This window comes from Lissotriton vulgaris, chromosome 6 (assembly GCF_964263255.1).
Source record: "Lissotriton vulgaris chromosome 6, aLisVul1.2, whole genome shotgun sequence".
Taxonomy (NCBI): domain Eukaryota; kingdom Metazoa; phylum Chordata; class Amphibia; order Caudata; family Salamandridae; genus Lissotriton; species Lissotriton vulgaris.
The window spans coordinates 396,018,837-396,034,518 of record NC_141694.1 but is presented as its reverse complement, the minus strand read 5'-3'; the positions used below and the strand labels follow the sequence as shown (position 1 = coordinate 396,034,518).

Sequence of the window (15,682 nt, the reverse complement as noted above, 5' to 3'; positions counted from 1 at the left end):
ATAATTTAGTTAAAATTGCTTTTAGGTAGCCTTAGGCAATGCCTCTTCTCGAAACAGTGGCCGATCTGCTTAATTTTCTGTCACTTGCTTGTCCTAGTGCAGTAGTTTGTGAGTGATGATCCTAAAGTCATACTTCAAACTTGTGAATGCGGGTGTTGTAGCACAACTTTATAATGCAGGTGCTGCATATAGAACATTTTAATGGATTAAGAATGAATGTACTTATAAAGGGCTGAGAATGGCCACGAAACTGTGAAGCTCGATTACTTCTTAAAGGATGATTGATATTATATAAAACCATTATCAAGTCAACAGTTTAAGCAGTTATTTTGCATTAAATAGGTTAATTTCTTGATAACAATCAGTTAATTTCATAAGCAGTAGTTAATTGTGAATATTTAGTGCTCTTCCACAGCTAGAAGGGCTTTGGTTTAGAGTGTGTGGATTTCTAATACCGAACACAAAACATTAATATTACAAATAGGTTCCACCCATTTAATCTAACTGGATATATTATATGTTTTGATCACCCGTTTTTTGGACTTTTTACTGTAGGTTGAGTCTTAAAACTTGCTTCTCACCCACGGTAATGACATGGTAAGTGAACAGTGTGTGTTTACTACCGCTATACAACTTTTAAACTAAAGGCGTTGCGACTCAGCTAGGGTAAAGGGCACCTGTCTGGTTAAACATGAACCTGCATGTACACGTGTGTTCATACAGGTGCAGTCTTCGCATGTGAGACTACTGTTGTGCATAGCCTGGTGAAAGAGGGGTTTCTGCAAGGTTAGATGGCTTATAATATTGCAGTGCATTATAGGTAAGGTCAGTAGGGTTTACTGTTTTATCTACACTATCACTGTATTATACACATTATACACATGGGGGAAATCCCTGTAAAGTGTAGTTTAACTTCCCTTAGGCCTACAAAGTCCAGTTAGGTATCAAACTGAGGTAAATCATGCGTGGCAAGTGTTAATACTCAGATCCCCAGATCCTACATAACACCTTGTGGGTCATACACAATCGTTATATTTCTCTGGCTTACGTCAGAATCAGATCCCCAGCCTTTTGTCACCATGCTGGATCAAGTTAATTACTCCTTCCTCCAGCAGAGGGAGCAAACGCCTCCCCACAAAAAAGGAGTAATTAACAGTGCTATACTCAGCTCCTGAGTAAGCAGGGGTTGGGAAAGGAAATCTGCATCGGTTAATTAGCGTTCCAGAATTTGGACAGTCTAGACCCACTCAATCAATCAATCAATCAATGACACTTGTAGAGCGCGCTACATACCCGTAGGGTCTCAAGGCGCTGGGGGGGGGGGGGGGGGGGGGGTGCCGCTACTGCTCGAACAGCCAGGTCTTCAGCTTCTTCCTGAAGGAGAGGTGGTCTTGGGTCAGGCGCAGGTCGGGGGGGAGGGAGTTCCAGGTCTTGGCGGCCAGGTAGGAGAAGGACCTTCCTCCTGTAGTCGCTCTTCGGATGCGGGGGACGGCGGCGAGGGCGTGGTTGGCTGAGCGGAGGTGGCGTTTGGGAGCGTAGAAGTTGACTCGGCTGTTGAGGTAACTCGGGCCTCGGTCGTGTAGAGCTTTGTGTGCGTGGGTGAGGAGGCGGAAGGTGATTCTTTTGTTGACGGGGAGCCAGTGAAGGTCTCTCAGAGGTCCGGAGATGTGGCTGGTTCACTGAACAAAGGAGGAAGCCCAAACCTCAGAAGGCAACACAGGAAGGGGGGCTCCCCTTTTGTGGGAAAGCCACTGGCAGTGATGTCAGGTTGTGGTGGAGTTGAAGAGGTGGAGGAGATGTGAACTGAGACTACTTGACAATGCCACCTTGGATTGTCCCAGCATAATGTGCAAGACGGATGGAACAGGGGTTCAGGAGTGATGTGGCACCTTAGAATTGGCCTGGGGCGCCCGACATCTAGAAATGTCCACCCCATTTATGATCCTTTGCACAGGAAAGAGAAAGACAGCTGGACACTAGAATTTGATGGTAGCAATTCCATGGATAGCTGGAAGGATAAACCCCCTGATGCCCTAATGGACTGAGGAACCTTACTACAGTTGACCCCAGGATAAGGAGGTCTCTCAAGTACCAGCAAGGCTGATTTCCTTACACCCCAGGCAGAGAAGATCTTGACTTCATGACCCAGCAGAAAGAGAGGAGCACCAGAGACAAAGGAAAAGAGGAAAGCTGGTGCAGGCAAAGCGTGGAACTAGTTTCCTGTAAAGTGTGGCATTATATAGGCAAGAAGTCCTACTGAAACTGCTCCCAGTGGTTAGAGCTTGCCACCAGGAGAAAAATAAGCCCACGATTGTCGAAATTGGCCCAGTGCTGTTTTGAGCAATGATTCCTGGTGTGGGCCCTTGCCATGGGGTTATCACAAGCTTCTTTATTGATTAGTGAGCTCGGGAGGGGGAATGCATAGGGCTCCCCATGACTCTGTGAGGCCCAGGGACATCATCCCCTGAGCCAACTTCTGGAAAGGAGGAGCCTGGACCCCGTCCTTGGGCACTCAATGAGGATGAAGGAGTGGGAGCATCTTCATACCACCACAGCAGAAAGAAAGTAAGTCCTGGGACCTCACCCTCGGGCCCCTCAGGTGACCAGGAAGGGGGTTCACTGTCATGCACCTCACAATGGTGGTGGGCTCGCACCCACTCCTTGTGCCTATATCTATGTGGAGTGGGGTGGCCACTGTGAGAAGAACCTTGCTAACATGTAGCAGGCAAGGGAGAATCCAGTTGCGGCTCTCACACCAGCAGTCCAAGAAGCCGGCTTGGTGGTTCAGGAGTGGACTCCCTGCGCTGCCCCAAAATAGGTACATGTCAGGGTGCCTGGGTGGGACCGGGAAACCCCAACAAAGCAAAGTAAAGCCAGGAAGATGCAGGTGGGAAGCCTCTCCCAATCAAAGTTGCTAATTAAAGATACATGCATCTGGAGGGAGCACCCTTTAATGCCCTGATTTTTGCTAAAACTTCCCTGCTTGTGGTGGCCGCCGGAGGGCAGGGGCAGCACCAACCATAAAACAAAGAATTGTGGGGGGACTAAAGGAGTGGTAGCAGCCCCCCAAAATCCATTAAAATGGTTTGCAGGGTCAGGTAAATGATGACTCCAACATATTTTGGCCGGTAAGTCAAGCATTTACAAGGCTAGAGCTTTTGCTGTGCAGCTGGGAGGGAAAGGGCCTCCAGGCATCAATTATAAGGCTGGAAGTTTATAAGAAAGACTCAATCACAGTTGGTTTTAAATGCTTTATTGAACGTTTATTGCTGACAATAATTTTTTCATAAACTTTAAACAATGCTTTATTGTTAATGACAGCATTTAAACATAGTTAATGATTATAGGTAGATAATGGTTATTTATATCATGTAGATTATTGGTGTTTTTATATGACAGACATTTAACAAAGTTACACAAAAAAGGATTTCAGCTATTAATACTAACTTGAGATGCGATCCCTCTGGGAAAAGCAGGGCCTAAACCCACATTGAGATGTGGCATGCTTCATCCTCATCTTCCTAATCTCAATGTGGGTGCAGGCCTTTATTTTCTTAGAATGATTTCTCCTCCATTCAAGATTCATAGCTGGAACATTTTTTGTGCATAAGGTATTTACGACGGGAGTTAATAAGGTTTTGGCTTACATTCTCCTCCCTCTCTTCATGTAAAGTAATGGACCTTTTTACAAAGCCAATACTCTTCCCTCATATATTGATATGGTGACCTGTGACAAAACCAATATGCCTGACTTAATTAAGGTAATGCATCTACTACATTGTGATTTTCTATCCAGAATAGGTGTGAGGGCTACTGAGAATTGTCACTAAGGGTCTGGTGTATATTTTGTAAACTAATGTGCAATAGTTTCTAGTGTTTGTGTAATAAATGCACTTTTCCTTTTTCAAACAAGAAGTACTGACTGGACAATCATTTACTTGAATGGTAATTACTAGCTCATACCACCTCTACTGAGTAGGCGTTGGACTGCTCTGCTTCACTAACCTGAGAAAGTTAATTGATACCATTAAGTTCTTGGTGCCCAGTAAGGGAAAAGTGTGGCTCTATTACTTGCGCAGGCCTCACAACCTTCATACATAAAAAACACATGTATTACATTGGGTCAGGCAACAACCAGAACCCTTGTCAGGGTGAACGACAAAAGGTGCTAAATGAACCTGTGAGTACCCCTCTGCTATCACATGACAGTACCACTTATACATTCTTCTTCCTTACTTTGTTACATAACATGATCAGTGGAGATATTCAGTTTTAATGTTTTAGTTAGATATAGCCCCTAAAATCACAAAGCCCCATTTGTGTTCATCTGATTGTGCTTGACCGAGGGAATGTCACAAGTACAGGCCGACTGCAATGGAGCATGGACGAGATCCAGGGACCACGTTAGGCCAGGAGAAAATGTTACCAACTCAAAATCTGGTGCAAAGAGTTTCATTCATGGTGGAAGAGGCCATTGGGTGCAAGGAGAAAGAAGCACACAGAGCAGACCTGGTATCGCAGGCAATCATCGCTGAAGTGTGAAGGTTGGGCCGGGCCCTGCCAACGGTCATTATTTGAGCTTCACATTAGCCGTCAACGTGGGCTATCATTGCTGTAGTGTGAAATGCAGGTTTATGTTGCCGGTTGTCACGGGTGGTCCCTGCAGTATGAGTTGGGTTCAGCGGAGCTTCTTATTGGTGCCCATCTTGGGTGTCAAAGTCTCAGTGCAAATGGGCACGTTCACAATCACAAAGGGTCAAAACGTCAAGATTTCTCTCACCTTGAAAAGGAGTACATACTAATGCCAGCACAGGTCAAAGCCTGGGAAGACATGTCTCGGGGATTATGGGATTATGGACTTACTCTAGAAGAACCCAGTAGGGCTCAGGCAGGTCCAATAGCAGATCATGGCAGGTCAAGTGCAGGTTAGCTGGGTAGTTGCAGACAGGCCTCTGGAACATGTGTACCTGTGGTGCAGAACAGGAGGTGAGTGAGCTGATCTTTGGAATCACTCAGGTTAGCCTGGGATGAAGGAAGCAGGTCCAATCCTCCATTTCAGAAAGCAGGTAAGCCCTCTGAAATACAAGTCATTCCTTGAGCAACAGGGCAGTCCCCTGGTAGCAGCAGGAACTCCTCTGTGGAGCAAGTTAGGCCTCAAGCAGTAGCGCAGCCTTGTGGAAAATAAGGCACTCCTTCTTTTATAATGCCTACAGGTCTTGGAGTGTACTGAAGATGTGCTCATAGGGTCCAATATCTATATATGGTTTCAGGTTTGAAGTTGGGAACCACCCCAATCTGGTTCTTAAAAGCTCCTTCCTTCAAGGCCCTGAGAAGTATGGGGTGACATGCTCCAAGGCCTTTCGAAATGTAAGTGAGGCTGAGTAGAGCTCCACCTCTTAATATCCTGACCAGATTGCCCATCCTCCCAACACCTAATCCCCCATGTGTAATTTTCTGGCAGGAGTAGAAATAAACAACAGGGCCATTCACCGTCATGTGACACAGGCCACCAGCGGAATGCACAACTGGTTAAGACAAAACAAAATGCCATCATTTGGAAGTGCCTTTTTTATTGGTATTTAAAATCTGATTTACCATTAAGAGAATTATAAATTCCAGTTAATTTGGGACTAAGCAGCACATCTCTATTTGTTTCTTTTCAAAGCTTATCACTTACTAAATGTAATAAGATTACTCCATGTTAGGTAATTGAAGACTACCAGGACCTGTAGATTTAAACCAATATGTCCTACTTTTTTAAATTCATGGTACTCTGTCCTATGAGCCTTTACAACCTGTTTTAGTGATGAATGATATGTATTAAAAAGAAAGATATAGGCCAGGCAAAAGGTTTATTTTAAAGTGCACTTTCTGGTATACAAAGAGAAAGGGGGGAAGTTACTGTTGTCTGGAGGAGAATGTTTTCTTTAGGAAAATAACCTTCACTCTCCCAAGGGTGACATGCTTCATCATTGGGTTCCCTCCTCACACCTGCACCAAATGGTGCCTGGTGTGGGCTACAACTCTCCAAAGGAGAGGAGCTGAGGTGTTTTTGGTTAGATGAGTTGTACATTTGAGCTGAGTGCTAGCATATGTATACGAAAAGAGTTGTGGGTTGAATGTCCGTTTTTTCTTTTGATCCCATGGAATAAGGTTAACGAAACAAGGGATTCCAGGCAGTTTGGAAAAAATACTCACTATGCGAGGCCAACATGTTTCTGCCCTGGAGTGACCCTAGATGGAGTTCAGGGGCATTCAGGATCAAAGTGATAAAGCCACTCCCCCAGCAATTCTAAAACCTGATCCCATATACTGTATTATTATGACTTTTTTAAATATGTTTAATTAAGGTAAGATAATTAAATAGTACAATACAAAATATACAATCACCAAATAGAACATAATCAATAAGTAACAGCCATAAATTTCAATCATTTGGAATCCCCAAGGTTTACTACATTAGACCTCAAAGGAGAAAATGTTAATGGACATAAAAATATAGCTATGTTTGCAAATTAGAGTTGGATTTTTATTGTGTGTTGTAATTGGATTGTAGTTGGATTTTTATTGTGTGTTGTATCTTACTTATTTAACGTATTGGTGTTTTTAAATGCTTTAGACACCTGTCTCCTAAGTTGAGCTTGCATGCTCATTGCTAGCCACCAAGGGTTGAACAAATGATTCCTTTATTGAAACCCTAACTGAACCTTTTGTTGTGTTTGTGGCCTTATTACTAGTGGTAAGTCACTGCTTATCACTTCGTATAATTCATTTTTGAACAATAGCCTTCATCGTAGTCTGTGACGTATGTCGCACATACCCTGATATTATCCTGACATTCCCCATGAGTTCCATTTCTCCCTTTAGATAATTGCTGGGCAGGTCGGGGGTGGAGATTTGAGAAGTGGCTAGAGTCAACACATTTGATATATTATTCTGAGATGGAGTACTTATGCCTTATGATAGATTACAAGAAGAGTATGGGCTCCCGGCAGCCCATTTTTGGGATAACGGCAGTTTGTTAGCTGCGATGAAGAACCTGTTGGGCATTACATACACAGAACCTGACCACCATCCTTTGGTACAAACAGAATACAGAGTGGGTGGTAGGCACAGAGTCATCAACTGTTTTGGTCGCACTGTAGCTTACATCACACATGATCGACTTGCAGTGACCGGTAGATGCTGGTAGGGGGATGTGGGCAGAGACTTAACAAAAAAATGAGTGGGAGAGAGTGCTTCCCTATCCCAGGAAAGTGTCACGGAATACTAAGTTCCAATATATTCAGCATTATATTCTTCATAGGTTTTATCTTACCCCTGCAACACTTTATCGTATGTTTAGGTCACTCTCTGAAAGCCCTCTATGTCAGCAACTGGGGGCCGTTATGGGATATATGTTTAGGAGCTGTACGACTGCTGTGAGAGGTAATAGTGGGCAACCCAGTATACCCTTGAGAGTTTGGGCAAAAAGTATGACAAGTGACAGTCTTGAATATACATCAATCTCTGTTGTTGCATAACCAGCACTAGTGGGCTCAAATCACTAAGCCCACACGATTTTATTCCTTAAGTGATTCCAAAATTCTTGTTTTACTAAAATCCATTCAAGGTATCTTCACCCTATCGTACGACTGCTGTGGCATTGTGGGATCTGGTCCGCAGTGCTAAGAGAAGTGACTGGTCGCACGTGGGTGTGCACCCTAAAGGCCTCCTTGCTAGGGCTATCCAAACACCCAAAAGCATCTTAGGCTACAAATAGGTTTATTGATTCAAGATTATTGATCAAACTTAGGCTCATAGCCATGTACTGAAAAGCTCAGACATTACCCAATGAAACTCATGTGTGCAGTGTGACGCTTAAGTGAGGACAGGCATAGGCAGTGGATTTTAGGTGGGTATAAGCTCACAGGCTACGGAAGTACTCCATAGCAGCAGACTGGGAAGTTCTCCTGGTGAACTTACAAAACTATAGAGAGGGCTAGTCAGATTATTGCATTTCCTTGAGTGCCTGGGGGACCCTGGCCCATTTTTATTCAGCAAATAAAACGTTGATGAGCCTGTGCTTGTGTTCCCCTATAGTCTCCCAATGTTGTTTATTCCATTGTTTGCCCCCCCCCACAAGCTGATGTCTTTTTACCTCATGCCCAGATGATGCTTTGAAATAGTCCAATGACTTCAGATGGTATGGCAGACACCATGATGAAATCCCAAAGGAATTGTTGTAGACTTGAACTGGAGAGAACCCAAGTGTTTATGTATGTCCTATACAGAAGTAGCGTTCCTCCATTTCTTTATGAGTTTGGTTGATTATATAAGTTCATGATACAAACCAGAGCTTCCTCTGACTTTGAATAACAACATCTGTTTCTATGACGAGTGTCCTCATACTCTTAATGTACTATATCAATGTGTTGCATCGGACAATGCTACTGCAATAAAACTTTTTTTTTTAAATAGTTGCAAAGAAATCAGAACAGGAGCATGCTTCCTAGTGGTCGAAACCCTTGTTTTATAGGAATAGCATAATTGCTTTTTGAAGAAACTATCAGTATTGGTAAATGAAGACACATTGAAAGACTTGCAGGGAATAACTAATTGATATAGTAATGATGGAAACAGTAGTTAAGGATTGCATAGAAAAAGGTAGGCCTCTTAGCATGTAATCTAGACAAATGTTATCAGGCTGCCTAGCTGTGATACCTCTTTGGATAAAGCAAACACCCTATGAAACAGCATCCCGGCCTCACAGTCCCTATGTGATACTTTGGCAGCTGCCTTTGAGGATAAGATTGCCATTATCCTGAGTGGACTTTCTAATTCAGGCACTCCCTATCCCCAGTCACTAGCTGCCCCTGCACCTACTCTCATCTTAGGTGAGTCAGAAGAACTGACAGGTCATCCATGGCTGGAGAGTTTTACTCTTCCCCCGTTCAATGATTTCTGTTCTCTAGCAAATGGTGTGTCCTCGGGCTCTCCCCTTGACCCACTACCCCATAAATTCTGGAAGCTTTTTCAGGAGGAACTCTTTCGCCCCCTCTATTCCATCTGTCATCAGTCTTTTAGTACTGCCACGGTTCCGGAGTGTTGGAAGCTGGCAGTGGTCTCTCCCCTCTTGAAGAAAGCCGCACTCGACCCCACCTGTCTGGCGAATTATCGGCCAATCTCGTTGCTTCCCTTCCCAGTCAAGATCATGGAGAAACTCGTGACCCAGTCCCTGTCCAGCTTTCTGGAAAGTTACACCTGTTTGGATGTGGCCCAGTTCAGCTTTTGGCCGGCTCATGGTACGGAGTCAGCGCTGGTGGTCGTGCTGGCTGCTCTTCGCTCGCGGGTCGACACTGGCCGTGCAGCCTTTTTAGTGCTGCTCGACATGTCGGCCTCGTTCGACACGGTCAGCCACTCCACTCTCATCAGCAGGCTGGAGGAGATTGGGGTAGCGGGACTGGCACGGGATTGGCTAATCTCAAATCTTCAGAATAGACACCAGGTAGTGGCTTTACCGCCTTTCAGGTCAGACATCAGGAGAGTAGGGCAGGGTGTGCCCCAAGGGTCAGCGATTAGTCCCATTTTATTTAATTTGTACCTCCGTCCTCTGATTAGTTTGATTAAGTCCTTCGGCATCTCTGTGATTAACTACGCTGACGACACCCAGCTTATCTTCTCCCTTGAAGGAGAAGACGCTGTGTCCAAGGAGACTTTCCATCGATGCATGACTGCCACTGCAGACTGGTTGAGAAACAATTCTCTCCAGTTTAATGGTTCAAAGACCGAGGTACTGTATTGTTCATCTGACCGTACCCCGCGTCCTTTACCAGCAGATTTTTGGGCTTCATCCTCCTTGGGCACAGTGGTGGCGGTGGACTCCGCTCGCAACCTTGGAGTTATGTTCGGCCCTAATTTACAGCTCAATGGTTTTGTTAACAAAACCATTTCTACTTGCATGATGCTACTCTGCACTCTGCGTAAAATTCTTCCCCTGCTCCCGGCTCAGGCCAGGCCAGAGGTGGTGCATGGTATTATCCTTGGCAGGATTGATTACTGCAACGCACTGCTTCTGGGGGCGCCCAGCACTTTGATTAGCAAGCTGCAGCCTATTCAAAACATGGCAGCAAAGCTCGCTCTCTCCAGGCCGCGCGCAGCATCCACCTCCCTTGCGCTAAAAGACCTTCACTGGTTACCAGTTCAGCAGCGAATCTGCTTTAAAGCATCCTGCCTGGTCTTTGAGGCTTTGCACGATCAAGGACCAGTCATGCTGCAGAAACTTTTTTCGTGGTACCATGCAGTGAGACAATTACTCTCCTCCTCGGCATGTTTGATGGTGGTCCCGAGAATCCAGAGGCTACGGATGGGTGGTCTCTCCTTTTGATACGCAGCCGCCAAACTCTGGAACTCCCTCACCCTGTCTTTGAGGAGTGTAAGGGTATTTCCATCTTTTAAAAGGGGCTTAAAGACCTACCTCTTCCCTAGGACAGTGTAATGGTGTGATTGTGTATCTGGTTCAGTAGAGTCAAAGCGCCAGGATACCCTTTGGGTGACAGCTTGCGCTATACAAATGTGCAATACATACATACATACATGAACAAGGGATGGTGTGTAAGGAATAAACAATAGCTAATAGAAGTCTTTGGGATATCACTGTTTATGAAAAGTATTGAGGACTCATATTGCTATACTGTAGTGTTCTCCCCTCGAGTACTAACTGCGTGAGGTCATTGCGTTCTGGCTGTCTCGCGCTGCACGTTGGCGCGTGAGCCCTTTCTATGTGTCACAGTTGGTTAGGATGACTGTTGTGTGTTCTGCAGTTGGTGACCGCGTTCGAGGTGCTTGCACGCACGACTTGGCCCGTCTGTGGGAAATTGAATTTACAAGTAAACTCAAGTTTTTCTGCTCTTCGACTCCTCCATCACTACATTCTTCATGGTGACGAGCTATTTCTTCAAGTTTCCACACATCACCCACATAGAACGTAGCGTGAAGAACGAAAAACCGGCTGGTGAAGTATTCACACTTCTTCTACTGATGAGAGCTTCTGGTTGAGTACGGCGTAGAAACTAAGAGGTGCCGTTCCGGATCAAGGAGATTGCAGGCTGGAAGAGGTCGACTTGTGCCCTGCCCGCTCCTGACGTGGATTGTGGTGATAGGACAGCAGTACACTAACAGATTTTGTGCTGAAAATCTTGGAAACTTTGAGAAAAATAGGGTTTCTCTAAATTCATGTTCAATAGTTCATACCTCTGATGCTATTACTGTCTGAAAAAGGAAGTTGGGTACCTGGAGGGTTTTCTTGGCCCCAAAGGTCCCTCTGGTTTGAAGTACACTTCATCCCCCAACCAGTTGTGCACCAGGAGCTCCGTTTGCAGGGTAGTAGAGAAAGGGGGCGTGGCATCTGAAGACCTCATAGAAATCCCATTGTTTGGGACTTACTGAGGTTAACATAAGGGGATGTTGGCCCCCAAGGGCATCCTTGGGGCCAACTACCCCTCCTGATACCCCCAGTAAGTCTCACACAGCGGTATTGCTGAGACCTTGTAGGAGGCCACACCCCCTTTCCTCCCCACTCTTCAGACGCGCCTCCTGGCACACTATTAGTAATGGGATGAAGTCCCCTTTGTTATTGAGGGTCCTTGGGGGCCAGCAAACCCTCCTATTACCTCCAGCAAGTCCAACACAGTGAGCTAGCTGAGAGATTTTTTGTGGCTAGGCCCCCTTTCTCCAACACTCTGCAAGTGTGCCTCCTGGCCCACTACTATTTATGGGATGAAGTCCCCTTGGCTTGTGACGGTTCTTGGGGGCCAACTAGCCCTCCTGTTACCTCCAGTAAGACCCACACAACTGAATTGCTGAGAGGTCATCGGAGGCCACATTCACTTTCGACACCACTCTGCAAACACGCCTCATGGAGCACTGCTGCTTGGGGGAAGAAGTCCACTTTAGTCCTCAGGCTCTCAGGAGGCAAGGGGACCTCATCCTCCCTCCAGCAGGGTGCTTTGAGGGGCATCTGCCAAGTAGTTGAGAATGTGGGAATGGCTTCCAACCACCTCTCAGCTATCAAACTGTGAGGGGCTTACTGGAGGTAACAGAACGTCTTGTTGGCCCTCAAGGACCCTCAGCAGCCAAGGGGACTTCAGCCCCTAACCAGCAGTACCAAAGGAGATGTGTGTGCAGAGTGGTGGAGAAAGGGGGCAGGGCCTCCAGCAAATTGTGGGATTTTTTTATTTTTTTTTATTGTTTAGGAAGGGGACCACAAACCCCCCTTCCCTGGACTGTTTTGGGCCCCAGTAACCCCACTCCCCGGGGGCCTGCCCCTTTTCTAAATTATTTTTTATTTAAAAAAAGAGAGGGGGACACGCTGCCCCCATCCAGTGCTCTTTTGGGCCTAGGAACCCCATCTCCTATCTTTTTGTTATTATTCTCTTTTTTGTTAAATAAAGTAAAGAGTGCAATGTGCCCCCCTTGCCTGGTCCATTTTCGCCCCAGGGGATCCTATCCCCTTGGGGCCATCCAGTGGTTTGGGTGCCCTGGTCCCGCCCAGGGCTCACACTTTTAAAACAACGTGGACCAAAGGGGAACATGAAGGCCCTTGTGGTACCTGCCGGCTCCTTGATTCCTGTGGAAGTCAGCATTGCCTTAAGACCCAGGAAGCATGCAGCACCATGAATCTCAAAGTAATGTGTGTGTTTCCCTGCTCATTTGACAGTGGGCAGGGAAACAGATAGGCCACGCTTTCAGCAAGCTAAAGTAATTTCTGCTCTCTCTTGCTTAAAGCAGAACAGGTTTACTATGGCTCGGCAGGTGCACCTATACCAAATTGTATTGTCCCCGGGGTGGGCACCCCAGGACATTTCTGCAGCCAACCTTAGGCAGTGGTGGTCCCCAGGGCCATGTACGGCTCCACCAGTGGGGCTTTGCTCCCCCTTCCAGTATCATTAAGCCCCAGGGACCACCACCGTCCTAAACCCCCCCCCCTCTGCTGCCCCAGGGACCAGCACCTCCCCAGGACACATACTTTATTATAAAAATAGGACACATATAGAATAATTAAGGGGGTTCCGCCTCGGTGACGACCACCTCCCTGAGATCAAATTGGAAGAAAGGACGGGGCCCGGGACATTGCAGTGTGCAGTATCACTGCTCATCTGAAGCCATAGCAAACTCTCTGCTTTCAGCAAGCACTAGCAGAAAATGCTCTTGCTTGCTGAAAGCAGAGCAGTGTAGTTTACCCCTCCTGTTCTGAAGCTTTGGGATCCTGATACCTGCATATTCAACATCTCCATAGGTCTCAAAGCAATGCCCGCTCCCGCAGGAGGCAGGGAGCCGGCAGGGACCGCTGGGGCTTTCAAGCTCCCCCCATGGTCCCATTGGTGAGTGGATGCCGTAAAGGCACTTACTTTTTATTATGGGCAGGTCCGGGGGAAGGGGTCCCCTGGGCCAGAATTGGACCGGGTAGGGGGCCCTGAGATGGAATCCGTGGGGTTAAAATCAGCCTAGGTGGGAGGTCATTTCCCCCATTCCTTTAGAGAAAAAAAATACTTTAAAAAAAGAAATGCCAAGCCTTGGGGTGGTGGTGCCTGAGGCCCAAATCAGCCTGGGAGGGGGGCCCCCCTTAAAATAAAAAAATGAAAAAGAAAAGGTCAGGCTCCAGGGCTGGAATTGACCCAGGAGGGGGGACACACAGCCCCCCATGCATTGAAAAAAATCCTGTCCCCGGGGCTTAAAATGTCCCAGTGAAGGGGGGCTACGCTGTCCCCCTCCCTTAAAATAAAAAAATAATAGGAAAAAAATTGCTGGAGGCCAGACGCCCTTCAACACCATTCTGCAAGTGCACCTTCTGGCATAGTGGTGGGTGGGGGAAGAAGTCCCTTTAGATGCTGAGGGTCCTTGGGGTCTAGGAACCCCTTCTGTAGCCTCCAGGAAGTCCCACACAGTTGGATTGCTGTGAAGGGATGTATGACGTTATGACGCATAATTTAACAACGCATACCATTACAACGCAATTTTTACAACGCAGGATCCTTTACAACGATTGCCTTTACAACGCATGACATTACATCGCAGATGCTATTACAACGCATGCCATTACAACGTAAGTATAGGTAAGTATATAATTTTAAATAAAAATGTAATTAATAAATATTTAATTATTTAATTTCTTTAATAATTTTTTTTAATATATTGGTAAATATATATATATATATATATATATATATATATATATATATATATATATATATATATATATATATATATATATATATTTAAAATAGTGTATGTTTTTTAAAATAATATTCTAACTCCAGGGGGGTGTAATAGTAGGGTAAGTGCTGGATAATGTAGGGGTAAAAATTACTATTCTAACTCCAGGGGGTGTAATAGTAGGGTAAGTGCTGGATAGTGTAGGGGTAAAAATTACTATTCTAACTCCAGGGGGGTGTAATAGTAGGCTAAGTGCTGGATAGTGTAGGGGTAACAATTTCTATTCTAACTCCAGGTGGGTGTAATAGTAGGGTAAGTGCTGGATAGTGTAGGGGTAAAAATTACTATTCTAACTCCAGGGGGGTGTAATAGTAGGGTAAGTGCTGGATAGTGTAGGGGTAAAAATTACTATTCTAACTCCAGGGGGGTGTAATAGTAGGGTAAGTGCTGGATAGTGTAGGGGTAAAAATTACTTATATTTTTTATAACTTTTTTTAATTCATATTAAAATTACTTAAATTAATGTATTTAATTTATTTATAGTAAATTTTTTAAAAATAATAATTAGTATTATTAATATGTATTAAATTATTAATATTTAATTAATTAAATAACTAAATATCTTTTTTAAAAATTAAATAAATGTTTTAAAAAATGATATACTTATCTATACTTACGTTGTAATGGCATGCGTTGTAATAGCATCTGCGATGTAATGTCATGCATTGTAAAGGCATTTGTTGTAAAGGATCCTGCGTTGTAGTAGTTGCGTTGTAAAAGTAGTCTGTTGTAATAGTTGCGTTGTAACGGTTGTTTCCCGCTGTGAAGACTTGGAGACCACTGCCCCATTCCCCACTCTGCAAATGCGCCTCCTGGCACAGTTCTGGTTGGGGAAAGAATTTCTATGTGAGATTTCCTATTCAAACCAGTCTCCACAAAGCAAAAATTATAGAAAACGTGTACAGAAAAAACAAAATTATGTTAAATATAAGAAACCTGCTATTCAGGATCCATGCACTATTATACCAATGTAAATGAAAAAATACCCTGGCTGTCTTCTATGAGGAAAATTCAAATAAAATATAGTTTTTCTGTTCCAGTTGACCAAAACCGTGTTGGGAAATGCTTTACATCAGCAACTTGTGTATTTACCTATTTTTTTAGGCTCAAATATTGTTTGCGATAACATTATTAAAAGAAAAAGACATAATGGGGCACACTCCAGCCATAAACATTAGAAGTGTATTATAAGTAATGAGAATAACAAAATGAGTGTGCTGGGAGCAACATTTGCACAAAACGTGTAAGGATAAACTAAAATTAAGAAAAATATAGGCAACCAAAAATACGAAATCCACCATTCATGTCAGATTATTCTCACGTAAATTAAAAATACCATGGCTGTCTTCTATATGGACAATTGAAAGAAAATATAATTTTTTCTATACCAGTTGATCAGAATCAAGGCTTACGTTTGGAAGCGCCTTAA

General features: G+C 44.7%; 1 protein-coding gene across 1 annotated transcript in view; it reads left to right on the top strand.

Annotated features, from left to right (window-relative positions):
• The window catches only part of CSMD1 (CUB and Sushi multiple domains 1), a 3,932,590-nt gene that overhangs the window by 3,602,624 nt on the left and 314,284 nt on the right, over positions 1 to 15,682 (top strand). The window lies entirely within an intron of this gene.